This window comes from Brachycentrus maculatus, unplaced genomic scaffold (assembly GCF_059751285.1).
Source record: "Brachycentrus maculatus isolate JH-2025_06_01 unplaced genomic scaffold, ASM5975128v1 h1tg000031l, whole genome shotgun sequence".
Taxonomy (NCBI): Eukaryota; Metazoa; Arthropoda; class Insecta; order Trichoptera; family Brachycentridae; genus Brachycentrus; species Brachycentrus maculatus.
In genome coordinates, this window is record NW_028280785.1 from 1,838,339 (window position 1) to 1,852,404 (window position 14,066).

The following is a 14,066-nucleotide window of genomic DNA, read 5'->3' on the forward strand; positions in this document are numbered from 1 at the left end:
AGAGTAGTGTTCCTCAGGGGAGGAATTTATGTCCCGTTGTGTGCAATATGAAGATTGGAAACCCCGAAAGTTTTGCAAACTCGTTGGATTTTTAAACTTGTAAGAAATGCAATGGGGATTTCATAGAATGAACACCGTTTTGGGATAAGCGTTCAATAGTTTATTTACGAAAGAGCCAATATATGTATGTGGAATAAATACAATGCATATACAAGTAATTTGGTGCATATTTTTGGGATCTTAGGTCACAATTTAGCCGGAAAGAGGGAAAAATATCCTCAAACCATAGTTTTTAGCCTTATAACTAACTAACTAACCATTACGCCGCTTCCCCGCAGGGGTAGGCAGAGAAAATAGAACGCCACACCACTCTGTCTTTGCAAACATTCTTCGCCTCTTCCACGTTCATGCATCTCCTTATACATACCCGCCGATTATTACGACTCCTAACCTGACCACTTTCAAGTATTGGCATACCTGATCGTACCATGTTTTTCTCGGTCTTCCTTTTTTTTCAGCTATATGTTGAGTACATATATGTGGGTACATATACAACTCATTTATATTATCAGAACCTTTTAAAAAAATTATATACACACATATATATTACAAATTACAAGTTTGATCCTCTTAATACGATATCATTTGGTCAATTGAAAACATATCACTGTTCTTCTCGAATGGATAAATATCACGATGTGTGATTATTGGCTAATAAATAAATATGAAAAATCACAAGAATATCGATGACATCCTTATTGAAATCTGTAGAGAACTAAGGGAGGTATGAAGGTTTAAATTTAGATATTTGAATAAAACGAAAAACGCGCGTTCGCATACGTCATCAAATTTCCGTCATCGAACATTTTATGACGTCATATGGTTTATTGTCTAAGGTTTTTAGAGCTGTAAAAGTAGTAGTGTGGATTGTTTGATTACCACTGCACTACCATTTGTGTTGTACAAATAAGAGGGGAGGGGGAGTGGAAGGGTAGACCATAGATATAAAAAATAGAGCCGCCAATAATGTAGCAATGATACCAACATTAAAATAACTCTATCGTTTCTGTGACATCATTCATTGTCAACTTATGAAAAAAACGTTTTTTCGAAGGCAAATTTTCCAAAAGAAAATGATGAATTTAAATCTTAATTATATCGGCTGGTATAAACACAAAACGAGTCTAATACAATCCTTTGTAGGTTGAGTATGTTAAATTATATATTCCTCCCGTCTGACAAAGATTCATTCTTTTATCACAGTTTTAACGCTTATTTTTACAAACTGGATTTTTATCCTTAACCTAACGTAACCACTTTAAATTGATAGAAATACGTTAATTAGACATAAAAATACGAGGTCTTTAACTGTTTTATCGGAGGAGATCGATAGGTTTTCTTTTTCCATTGTCACGACATTTCTGGGACACGAACGACCACGTACGCCCGCCAAAACGTAATTTGCATAATATTCGGTGGTTAACATCCCCCCAGCAAACAACCCTTACCCTTCGCCATGTGGATTAGTACGTACGCCCCTACAGTAGTTAAAACACCGACAAAATCACTCTCCATTCTACTCGTACCTACACCTATGCAAACTCAACTAACGGGGAATACAATTGGCATGTACTCTGCGCTGAATTCTTGATACGCCGAGCAAAGGAGCTAACTAGAATCACGACAACAATGAAATAGTTATGTAAATAGTGATGACTTTTTTATACAACGCTGTAGTACGTTGCCTGTCATGAAATTCTAAGTACTCTAAAAGACGCTTAAGTCGAATCAACGACGCGACGTGTGGCATTCTTCTGTATGAAAATGTACTAGTATGTGTTTTAGAAATTCAAAATATAGGAATAAGGCATATAAAGAGGCATATAATATATATAGAGAGGCTGAGCGCAACAAAAATTATAAGATTGTATGAAGTATAAATAAATTGTATTAAAAAAGTAACTTTATTATATTAAAAAAAAGACAAAAAATAAAGTATGCACAAAAGAGCAAATTAAAATGTAATTAATTGATGTCACTTTGTGGTAAAATCTATCCATTTTTAATTAAAGTTATACCTAGTAAATACCACTCTTTATTAAAATTTACTGTGAAACGTGTTCTGGACGGGAATGTGGTGAAGTGAGCTTTTTATTTTTTTATACCCGTTTTTATATATATCGGCATATTTTGAATGCATTTATTTTCGCTCATTAAGTTAACCTTTATTCGCCCGACATAATACAAAATACAAATTCTCAACTACAAATGATACGCAGGTGGTTCGTGCAATTATTACGTACCTTACTTATAGATTTGGTGATGATTACTTATTTATAGATTTGGCCTTTAAATTGAATTTATATATTAAATATTAAAATCAAACACTGATTTTTAGAGTCTACTAAATTGTATTTTATTTTTAAAAACATATTTTTTTACTGTCTTACAGTAGCTTAATAATGCCATAACAAGGCGAAGTAACTGTCACAATTTTTATTTAAATGTGTTTTTGATAAAAAATAAAATTTAGCAGACTCCAAAAAATCAGTGTTTTTTATTTTAATATTAAATATATAAATTAGATCTGTTACTTATTGATTTGGTTTTTACTTTGTAAAATAATAAGAATTATTTTTACAAAATTAAACACTTGTGTTATTCCACTTTTGGGTTTTTAAATATAAATATGACTAGTTTCGATAACTAAAGACGTTCTCGAAACACATCATGTTTACATTAAAAACTGAAAAGTGGTCTTAAACAAGTGTTTTATTTTTATAATTACACAGATCAGTTGCATTATTTCGCGCTTTGGGATGTTGTGTGATATATCCTTATGATTTATGTCACCAATCGTGAGAATGATGCATTTTTTGACATTACGTTGTATGTAGATAATTTAATACATACACCTTTTCTAAATACAATACAATATGTAAAACAAATATTATATAGTTATGTACCTTAATCATTGGTAGCAATGTTATTAGCTAAAAACATAAAATGATACGATAAAACGTAGACATTTTATTCTGTAATCAACTTTGGTGTTTGATCAAGATTCCTTTGAAAAAAATTATAAAATATATTGGTCTACAAGCTACAAGCCATTGTAATCTCTAAAGCCTGTCCAAAGTTGAAATTTATGTTATAACGATAAAAGTACCTACATGAAAAGATTTTTACCAACAAAAGATTTACCAGTAAAGAAGATTAAAACTAACCCACGGAATTTTTAAAACAACCACAGGAATGATTTATATCTAGACTAAATAAGAATTTGATTAAATTTTAGTACTAACAACGCCATATTTTCCTTTAAAATGTATGCCTCCCAGATTATAAATACTAGATATTTTCTATGTTCGTAATTTCAACAGGTTATTTATTTTGTTTTTATTTATCCATTAATTACATAACAGGTTTATGTTATAAACAAATTATACCATGTTTTGTCATAGGCTGGTTAATTGATCACTTTACTCAAGTATAACATTTACCATTCTGCCCATGATCAACAACCGCACTACTAATTTTTTTGGAGCTCATACATGCTTTATAAATCTTTGTAATTTAGTTCACAGGAGCCATCTATAGTTGGTTTGAGAAAGCTTTTATTTAGCAGAGTCCCTTTTACTTAGAACTATGCAAGATCCGGACTATTTTACAAACTGGGCCTGAAAATGTTTACGTTAATTTGACCAGATTATTTTATTTACAACATTTTAGGTATGTCCTAATCTTTTTTCACAAATCTGGGCTTTCCCATTTAAGAGATTTTATTTTACATTCGTTTTAATAAAATGGCAGAGTAGGCGTTATTTTTCCATCATCCAGTAAATCAAATTGTATTACTATTTAATATGCCCCAAATATGACACAAAATCATATTTTCATCCCTATTGAGTCGAATATTAGATCAAAGGAACATAGATTTAGGGGGATTCGGCATTGACATTCAAAAATCGGCTCGTGAAATCGAACGACCTTCCCTAACACTAAATCTAGCATGGTGAAAACACTACATCGACCTCCTGACAAATGTTAGACGCCGAAGGACGCCATTTGCAATAAATATTCTCCCCCTTTTATAATGTGATATGCGATTATTATTATTCTTCATTTGACCCCCAAGTAACAAGTTCAATGTCCGTCTAGTGAATTCTATCGATTATTTTCAAATTCCATAGGGATGGGCGTATGGAGGGTCGAGTTTTTTTGGTAAATGCATTAAGGTAATTAGTACCTACGCCAACGAAAATGTATTAGACTATTAGACCAAGATCAGGATTTTTTACGCTTTGTAAAATGTGTTTTAATTTCAGACAAAATTGTATTATTTTTTGTGGATTCCCTACAATTAGTGAATTTATTGATAAGGGTGGTTTCAGGACTGGTGTAATTATAATAAATATGGCGACAGATGCGAACAAAATACAATGCGGGAAATTCCCTGCTTTGTATTGTTTTGTAAAATTGTACACGTACATACATATATGTAAAAATACATATATAGTTCACCATATATGTTTGGTTTCATGTTTATTTTTTGCTTGAACATATTCTTAAATAGTGTATTAAGTCTGATTTTTAACAAATATCTTGGAAAAAAACTTTGTCTTGTTATTCTATAGTCAGCTGATGTCAACAGCTGTAAACTCTCATTTTCTATGAATGCCTAATGGCTATCAATTTTCGATGCATTGAGAAAATGAAATGATTTCATGGAATATTGTTTATGAATCGAAAGTTCTTTTTCTTTATTTACGTCCGTAGATAATTTGTATATAATACGAGTATATTACATGTTGTATACTTTATGGTAAATACATATATTTTCTCTTTTTATGTATATTATTGGTTCGAAAAGTACTTATCTAAACAAGGATGAACATATAAAACAAGGAATTATGCATTAGCCTGAAGTATTGTAATTATTATTGCTTTATAGTCAGGAAGTGACATACCATTTTCCATATATCGAAATGGTCATTGCCGAGGTTGTGCATTCGGTGTATAGGAGTATAGAATCCAGACACGTCCGGCTGTTATTACGATAAAATAAAACTTTATTTGAAGCACTAATATGTGATTTTCCATTTTATAATTAGGGTGTAACTTCGTTTTAAAATCACTATAATATATTTAAAGTGATTTTAAAACAAACTTACATTTTCATTATACGATAAAATATTTGACGGTTTCTCGTGTTCCTGATTAGGGCATAAATATTTATCATTTGCAATAACAAGTGACAGTATAAAATATTGTTTAAAATTTTGTTTAAATTGATCAGATCACATAGTTTTCTCATATCACTCAACTTTATTCAATTTAGTAAACAAAGCAATTGATTATGATGAAAATAATCCCCAGGTGAATTTAAATTTATTTTGTACCCTTTCAATCAATGATTGTGAATGAATCCAGTAGTTTGGTGTCCAAACTGATGAATTTTATTCTAATCGACTTCTTACTTTAGTATTTTATTATGTAAATAAATTATCACACTATTATCAAAACAATAATTAAGGTAAAACATATTTTTCAAGACCGAGCATGTCATAATCTCATAGTTTGACAGTCAGCGTCAACTCAAATAAAATAAAAGTCTGATCATGAGTTAAGTGACGTAAATCAAATACACCAGAGACAATTAATGATATATCGCAAGGAAGCTAAAGACATAAATTGTCATTCGAAATCACGTTAAACGTAACGATGTCGACTGCGTCCGCTATCGGTTTTCGACACATTGGGTATTAAGCGCCGGTAATTTAGTAGGGAATGTGGCAATTGTAACTGTATGACCGGGTTAATTTTTTTTTTTCAATACGCATATTTACTTATGAAGTTGAATTTTACTGGGATTCATAAATACGCGTTTTTGTATTTTATTATTGCATATTGAGTTATGCAACTTTGTTTTATGCAACAAAGTTTTATTAACATGTCAATGACTTTATTTCTGAATAACTTTAAGATTATTCTGCGAATTTAAAATGTATATTTGTGGTACCAGTTCTCGACATTCAATTAACTTCATTATAGATAATAGATGTCTCTAGTGAAATTCTATTATATTTAAACACTATGACTTTGATCAATATATAAAGAAGCTTCAAGAATTTGAGTAGTGTGGTGTCAATTATGGGTAGCATTGGTGGATGTTAAGTGATCACTTAAATCAGCCTATGACGGTTGTAAGCCCCATAAATGCCCAGACTTCCATATATTCTTCATCTTTGTTGAGATGTCAAAAAATAATATAAAATAACTCCTAATTGGGGATAATCCAGATTTGTGAACAAGTATTTGGACACTAAAAACTTCATAATTGTTACGTTTATCTCTTTACAGATTTTTCGAAATACTAATTTCATTGAGATACATGCACATTTCGCTCATTCCTTTCAACAACGTCTTATATAAAAATCGTCAATTTTCAGTTGTGCATGTTTTCGGAATGCCCAGAAATGTACTATATCCCAACAATATTGTTATATTGCGGCATATTGTTAACTTAATATTTACCCGCTACAGGGCAGAAAGTGTTGTTTTTGTATTTTGAAGGAAAGGTATTGTTCAATGAATTTTATAAATATACTAAATATTTTTCAAATGGAGAAAAAACATTCAGGTTTCACCTAAAAAGATCTGTTGCACAGTAAAAGTTCAATAAGTGGCTTGATATTTGTTTTTAATACATTTTATTAATTTTAAAACTTTAAAAACGATCTCCTGAAAAATCAAGTTTTTTTTTTTATATATGACGTTGTTGAAAGGGGTGAGCGATTTAACGTTTGTACCAATTACATCCCAGGCTTCTGTTAAAACTCTACAAATTTCATTTGAAACATTCCTGTAAATATAACGACAGAAAAAATGAAAAAATTCCTTTAAATTTCACATGAAAAAAAAACATCACAGAAAATTATACAAAAGTAACTTTCTATGTGACTTTTATTTGTGAAATGTTATCTATAACGATGAATAATCCAAAAGAAGGATCTGACAGCGGTGGGATTCGAACCCACGCCCTTTCGGACTGGTGCCTAAAACCAGCGCCTTAGACCGCTCGGCCACGCTGCCCGTGTGAGCGCGCGTCAAACTAAACAATCACACTGCTGAATCATTTTCCTAATGATGCAATCATTTTATCAACTCTACTGAGATATTGCTATTTTCCCGACTGAGTGCTCTTATAAATTACCTCTAAATAATAAACCGAAAACATAACCCTTGAAAGTAGTATATTTGCAGAGACAACATACGCCTTTATATATAAAAATAAAAATAAATTTGGAATAATATACATAGCATCGTTTTCGTTAAATACTACCTCAAGGGCGCCTCACTGTGAACGAATTGGGGAATAGAAGATGGTGGAAATAATTAAGCAAAAAAATGTGTTTAATTTTTTTTTAAAGATCGTCTAACTCTCATTATTTCTAATAATTGGTGGAAGAGCATTCCACTCCATCGGGCCCGCAACAGCAAAGGCACGCTCGATACATTTCGTGCGCTGGTTGCGAGCTGGTCAGATCACTTTGTCCATTGAAGTTGTTGTAGCCGATCGAAGCGTGAGACGTCTATCAACCAATTCGTCTGGAATACACAGCTCTTTTAGATATTCTGGAGCCATACTATGTACTGATTTATATATACGTGGGTAGACATAGTTTTTTACTCAACTTTTTAAGGGAAAGTGTTGCCAGTGTAACAAAAAAGTGAATTCACAAAAAGGTTTGACATTGCTACGAAAAGTTCATCAATTTGTGTTTTTGTTAATAAAATACAACAATGTGTTTTTGTTAATAAAATACAACTTAGTAGACTCAAAAAATCTGTGTTTGATTTAAAATTAATACATAAATTGATTTAAAATTAATACATAATAAAATGGAGTTCTACAAATTAAACGCCGAATCAATAAATAAATAAAATGGATCCTTACCTTTTACATCCTTTCCTCGTTCATTTAAAGTAAATTACCTATTTGTCTTTGTTATAAGTATTTGTATTATGTATTTTTAAAGTAACCTATTTACTAAATAATCCTAAGTGAACGTATTTATTTCAATATTGTTCACATAACAATTCGTCATATGTTTCAACAAGTTTTCAACTACAATTTTAAGTCAGTACTTGCCGCTAATTTATTTAATGATTTTCTATGGTGTATCTGGTTTTCTATTTGTGGGCTCAAGATTACGTCACTTTACGCACGAATAGACCTTGATTTTATCGTATCTTAGGTTATCATCAGAATATAACGTGATTAATTATTGTTTTGATAATAGTATGATCGGAAATTTATTACTATTTATTTACTTTTTATTCAATTTCTGACTAATATTTGAAGTAAAAACATTATTCGTCCATCTTATCATCCGCTATTGATATACATTTGCGTTGATTGGTTCATAAATATAATGGTTTATATATTATTGTAAAGCACTTGCTCCATCGAGTTGTCCAAAATATATGTATTATATTAAAAGTATGAAAATATACTTCCTCTTAATTTAATGATATCCTATTTACCTACATTAAATATTAAAAATAAAAATATACTTCGATGGATATAGGAATTACAGTTCAGTTACTTACGTCACTCAATTGTGTATAATTGTAAAGGCATAATGTACTGCATATCACATTTGTATAAAAAATATATTAAATAGGTACGCGTTGTGTCTGGTTATCATTGAGAAATTGAATACTTGACGTATTCTTTTTTGTGAAAGCACTCTGAAAAGTGTCTGAACAAAGTCGAGTATGCACTGGAAGAACTGAAGATAACAAGAAGAGATCAGAAATTCTACCTCCTAACGCCGATCAGTGCATCTGTGGAGACCATCAAGTTTTCACCAGTTGTAGCCTATAGAAAAGCCAGATGTAGGGAAGAAAGATGGGCCACTGAACACGCAAAAAAAACAATTAATTGTGAACCCAACATATCGCGTACCGGGTTTTGATCTGCCCCGAAAAGCATGGGTACAGCAGAATAAAATAAGAACGGAGCAGGGTTGTTGCAACTTCTTAGTCTGGATGTGGAGGAAAGGAACAACCCTGATTGTGAGTGTGGAGCCGAGCAGACCATAAGACACATAGTGCAAGACTGCCGGCTTAAGGGTTTTGGTAGTGACCTTTAGGATATCCATGAGGCGACCCCGAAGGCGGTAAACTGGCTGACAAAACTGGAGCCAAGACTCTAATCCCATAAGACACAATCCGTATGGGTGAAGACGAAACCGGAGCCATACTCAAAGTAAGTAAAGTAAGCAGCTGTAGCCTGTGTCAGAGTCTGATCTCATTAAAGCACTGAGGCCAGCTGATGAGGTGTCGTATCAAGTTTTGTAGAATACGACGCAAAAGAAAATTCAACAATGCGATGGGTTGATTTGTACCGCATACCGCAGGATTTGGGACAGAAAAGGTTTGGAACAATGTGTCTATAAAGCATACGCATGTCCATATAAAATCCCTTTAATTATTCGTGTTTCTCTTAAAATATTCTCTAAAGTATCCTTAAAATACATCAATGTTGTCCTTTGTTAACCTTCAAATTGGTTGCGGTTCCTCGTTTTGCACCACTAATGAATTGGGCAGGATTAATTTCATTAAGTGCCGTTTTAAGGGGCGGAAAATGTATGGGGTTCAAACGAACCGAGGACAAACTTTTTACACGAGGAATTTGCTTCCCAGTTCAGGGTTAACCAGGAACCCATTATATTGTTGGCAGATAAAAAGCATTACGTAATCTAAAATTTTGTCCGACGAATAAAACAAATTTATAACAATCTGTACTCCGCTTGTTTTGTTTCCGCTAAGCGAGCAATTATTTTTTTACAAACATTTGTTAATTTTTACTTTTAATTCTGAACGTGATCGGAATATTCCGTAAAAAATTATGTAACATTTGAAAAAAATATACTGGCTTTTACAAAAAGCGTGTTGACCCTTTCAAAGGTTGCCTAAAAGTCACTTAAATATTTCTAGGGTTAGGCCTAATACTCGTATTAAAATGTTTTATTAATATTTTATTCAGCTCTGTAGTGAAGTGGTTAGCACGGTTAATGATTCACCACCACGCATAGTGTCGCGATATTGATTACCTATTGGGTCAACAAGGAAAAGGAAATATTTTCATCACGTTGCCTTGGAACGGTATAGGAATCATATTCTACAAACTGATATAGTCTTGTAGAACGAAGTAACCCGATGCCCAACTGTAATTAATGATTAAGGTGATCAGTTTCTTCATAATCAAGAATGGTAAAAAAATCAACGTTTTATTTTACACTTTTGACATAGCAACAATTTTTTTTTTCTTTGTAAAAGAATAACCCGCAAAGCTTCTACCTTTAGAGCCTTGTCTGTATATAAGTAAGTAAGGAAATATGTAGGATAGGGAAAGGAAATATGAGAAATACATCACAAACACCCAGACCAATTGAACATATATCTTTCTTGAATTTATTTTGCACAACACGCCAGTTTAGCAGTCGAGCGTCTATCCAACTACCCCATGGCGCCTGATGAAGAAGAATATGGAAGTTTGGGTATTTACAGGGCTCGTTAAGTGATCAATTTACACACTTACACACATATATATATATATATATATATATATATATATATATATATATATATATATATATATATATATATATATATATATACATGTAACATACATACATATACGATCAATCTCATGACATTCCCTGATCATGTTCACAACAGTCATCTATGATTGTTGGCGAATTCTAGATTTGTGAATAAGTATTTGGACACAATCAAAATGTTGTGAATGTCTTGTTTAACTTTGAAAAAAGTGTAGCCAGTTTTAAGACTAAACAGAAGACTTTACTGTTGTTAGTACACGGATGGGTTGTTGGAATATTTTGTCCACCATATGGTTGTAACTATATTATCAATATTCACATGTACTTCAATATTACAGTGAGCAACACACGCATCCTCGCGGAAGATTTGTGACTTTCCTACTCTGAATGTAACGTCGCGACTTGTAAAATCGTAAATAATTCATTTGTAGCAAACAAATTTGTCATTGGAATATTTGATCGAGGTGTCAGAGATTTAAAAATATATATATATCGTAGTCGTACAGGAGAAAGTGACCAACTAATAAAACGTAAAATGTTCAGGAGGGCCATTTTAGTCGCTTTTGCTTGGCAAGAAAATAAACATCAATGCAGTTAGTCATTTTTAACAAGTCAATATATTATACTTCCAAGTTTAAAATCGTTTTGGGATTTTTCAGGGCAATATTAAGCTACCAAATAGTCAATGATCACGTTTCTGTAAAAAATGCACTTGGTCACTTTCTCCTGTATGACAACGATATATTTGTTAAATATTTTTTTAAGTCGCATGACTAAATGAAAGTTAATTGTGTAGTTTATTAAATTAAGTCTGTTTTTTTAGATCATTTAATTAAATGAAGGAACCTTTCTAATATAGAAAACATTATCTAAATGATGTAACAAAAAAACCCTCTCTCATTGTAAAAAATAAGACTTGATGGTTCATTTCACGAGTTAATTGTTCCACTTACCCATAAAATATCTGCAGATAACCCTTGAATGCCCTTTGCAAACTTTGCTCTCCCATCAAAGCTCGTCCTCCAATGTCCTTTGCCTTCCTGCCTATTGTTCTAGTAACCCCCTCATCCCCGACACCGTCTACAAAAGGGTAATAAATAAGGATTTTATGGCATTTATTTATGGCGGCCCTAACTGCCGCGCTGAAAGTGTTAATGAAAATTTACACTTTTAATTGATTTCATAAATCCCAGACAAACGCAGAAGATAGGCTAATATTCGAATTAAGCGAAGCTTTCCATCGCTCAAATTTTAAAGACTTATAGCCTGTACAATACCTATAAAGTTTAGCTCCTTAAACCCTTTATGTGCTATTATTTGTATATGACTAACTAACTAACTAATGTATTGCTTGAAAGGGGTCAGGTCAGGAATCGCAATAATCAGCAGGTATATATATTTATATGAGGAAATGCATGAATGTGGAAGAGGCGAATATTGTTTGCAAAGACAGATTGGTGTGGTATTCTATTCCGTCTACCTATGCCTACAAGGAAGCGGCGTGATTGTTAGTTATTTGTATTTAATTTACAATAATAATAAACCATAAAGTTTTGTATAAAGATATATGCGCAATGGGTAAAGTGTATGAAATATTATAGAATAAACATTGAAAAAAACACACATTGTATATGTAAGTACATTTGAGGTAATGACCCCAGTTGTTGACACATTAATTATGAGTATTGGTTCAGTCAATACTTATTCATAACGAAACTATTCATCACATTAATGCTATTATTTTTTGGTGTATAAATGAATTATCAGTTCATTATAAACTATTTGTTACTGTGAATGTTTAGAAAAACTTTATCAGATAAAAAAAGTGTGTATAAATTGCTGTAATATTCACGCGAATTATTCTCATGTTTCTAAAACATAGTTTGAATATTTAAATTTAGAAAGACATATCGTATAACCAACTGAAAATATTGAAGCAAAAATATTATTCTTGGAATTGTGATATAAAATTAATTTCAAAGATATATTACACAGTCAGGAAAAACACACATAAATAATCAGCAAATCGGTCCTAAAAACCGAGTTCGTATATTACTCGACTATTATCCAAACCTTTTTATGAAAGTCTCGAGGAAGTTCTCGCTCATACTTAACATATGTGCGGTCCATATGTGTGATTGAGAACTTCATCGACCCTTTCTTGAAAAAATTTATGGCTCAAATTTTATAATTTATAAGGTGTGGATAATAGCAAAACTTTAAGACATAATCTTTATTCCTGAAGCAGTGTTTTAATGGCGTAAAAAATAGGATACTTTAAATTTAAATGCGTGAATAATATCTGATTATGTTCGTTTATAAATATAAATGACCAGAGGGTGTAAAAAATGCTAATTGTTTCCTTTATGTATTAAATTTTAAAGCAAACACTGATTTTTGAGTCAACTAAGTTTTCTTTTCATCTCACCAATAGATTTCTCTAGTGAATTTCTAGTGATTCAAGAAAAATGTTTCAAAATTGGTTCATATATATATATAACTTCCAAGAACTTGAGTAGTGTGGTTGTCAATAATGGGTAGAATTGGTGAATGTTACACGTGTGTAAAGTGATCACTTAATCCAGCCTATGACGGTCGTCAGCCCCGTAAATGCCCAGACTTCCATATTCTTCTTCATCTTTGATGAGATGTCAAAAAATAATATAAGTTTTATTTTATTGTTTATTTAAAAAAAATGTTTTTGACGATTATTACGGTTAGTTATGGCATTTTTAAACGAATGTTTTTTTTTCTACTGACTATAACTTTTGTTCTGAATTGTTAAATTTCTAGTTATTTAAAATTTATTACGTTGTGTTTTTCATTAATTAAATTATCACTTGACAAAAATCGTTTCAAGCCTTTTAGCTTTCAAGCATCGATATGTATTCGTAGATAACTGGATATTATGAAATACAAAACCCTTCCATAGCAATCAATTACTTGCACTATTTATTAGTCAGTGGGGTTGAATTTCCTCATACTTTCAAAACACTACATTAGTTAGGATCACTTTTCATACCGCCGTATTTTCCAAAGCTATACAACATATTAATAACCCTTCATTTATCACAGACGACTCATTAATCATCAAGTGGATGTCTAGTCTAGCTGGTGAGGCCACTAACAGTTTCCCGACGTACTTACACATAAATTAAATCCAAAGTGTGAATTTGAAGTATTTATTTGCAAAGATAATAAATCTGAAAAATGAAAATTGATCTGAATGTCATAAATTGATCACATTATATTTTTCGTGATGGCTAATTTGCATAGTCATATTGACATATTCAGGGAAGAAAGTACCGCGTAAGCCCTGTAAATGCCCAGACTTCCATATTCGTCTTCGTCTATGTTGAGATGTCAAGAAATTATATTAAAAAGTAACTCCTAATTGGAGATAATCTTGATTTGTGAACAAGTATTTGGATA

At 31.7% G+C, this 14,066-nt stretch overlaps 1 protein-coding gene and 1 non-coding gene across 2 annotated transcripts in view; one reads left to right on the forward strand and one right to left on the reverse strand.

The window, feature by feature from the left end:
• Positions 1-14,066, forward strand: part of gogo (thrombospondin-1 like protein golden goal) — a 288,203-nt gene that overhangs the window by 22,805 nt on the left and 251,332 nt on the right. The gene's annotated exons all lie outside the window — the stretch shown is intronic.
• Positions 7,016-7,095, reverse strand: TRNAL-UAG (transfer RNA leucine (anticodon UAG)). The gene has a single exon. It is a non-coding gene; the product is annotated as a tRNA-Leu (tRNA).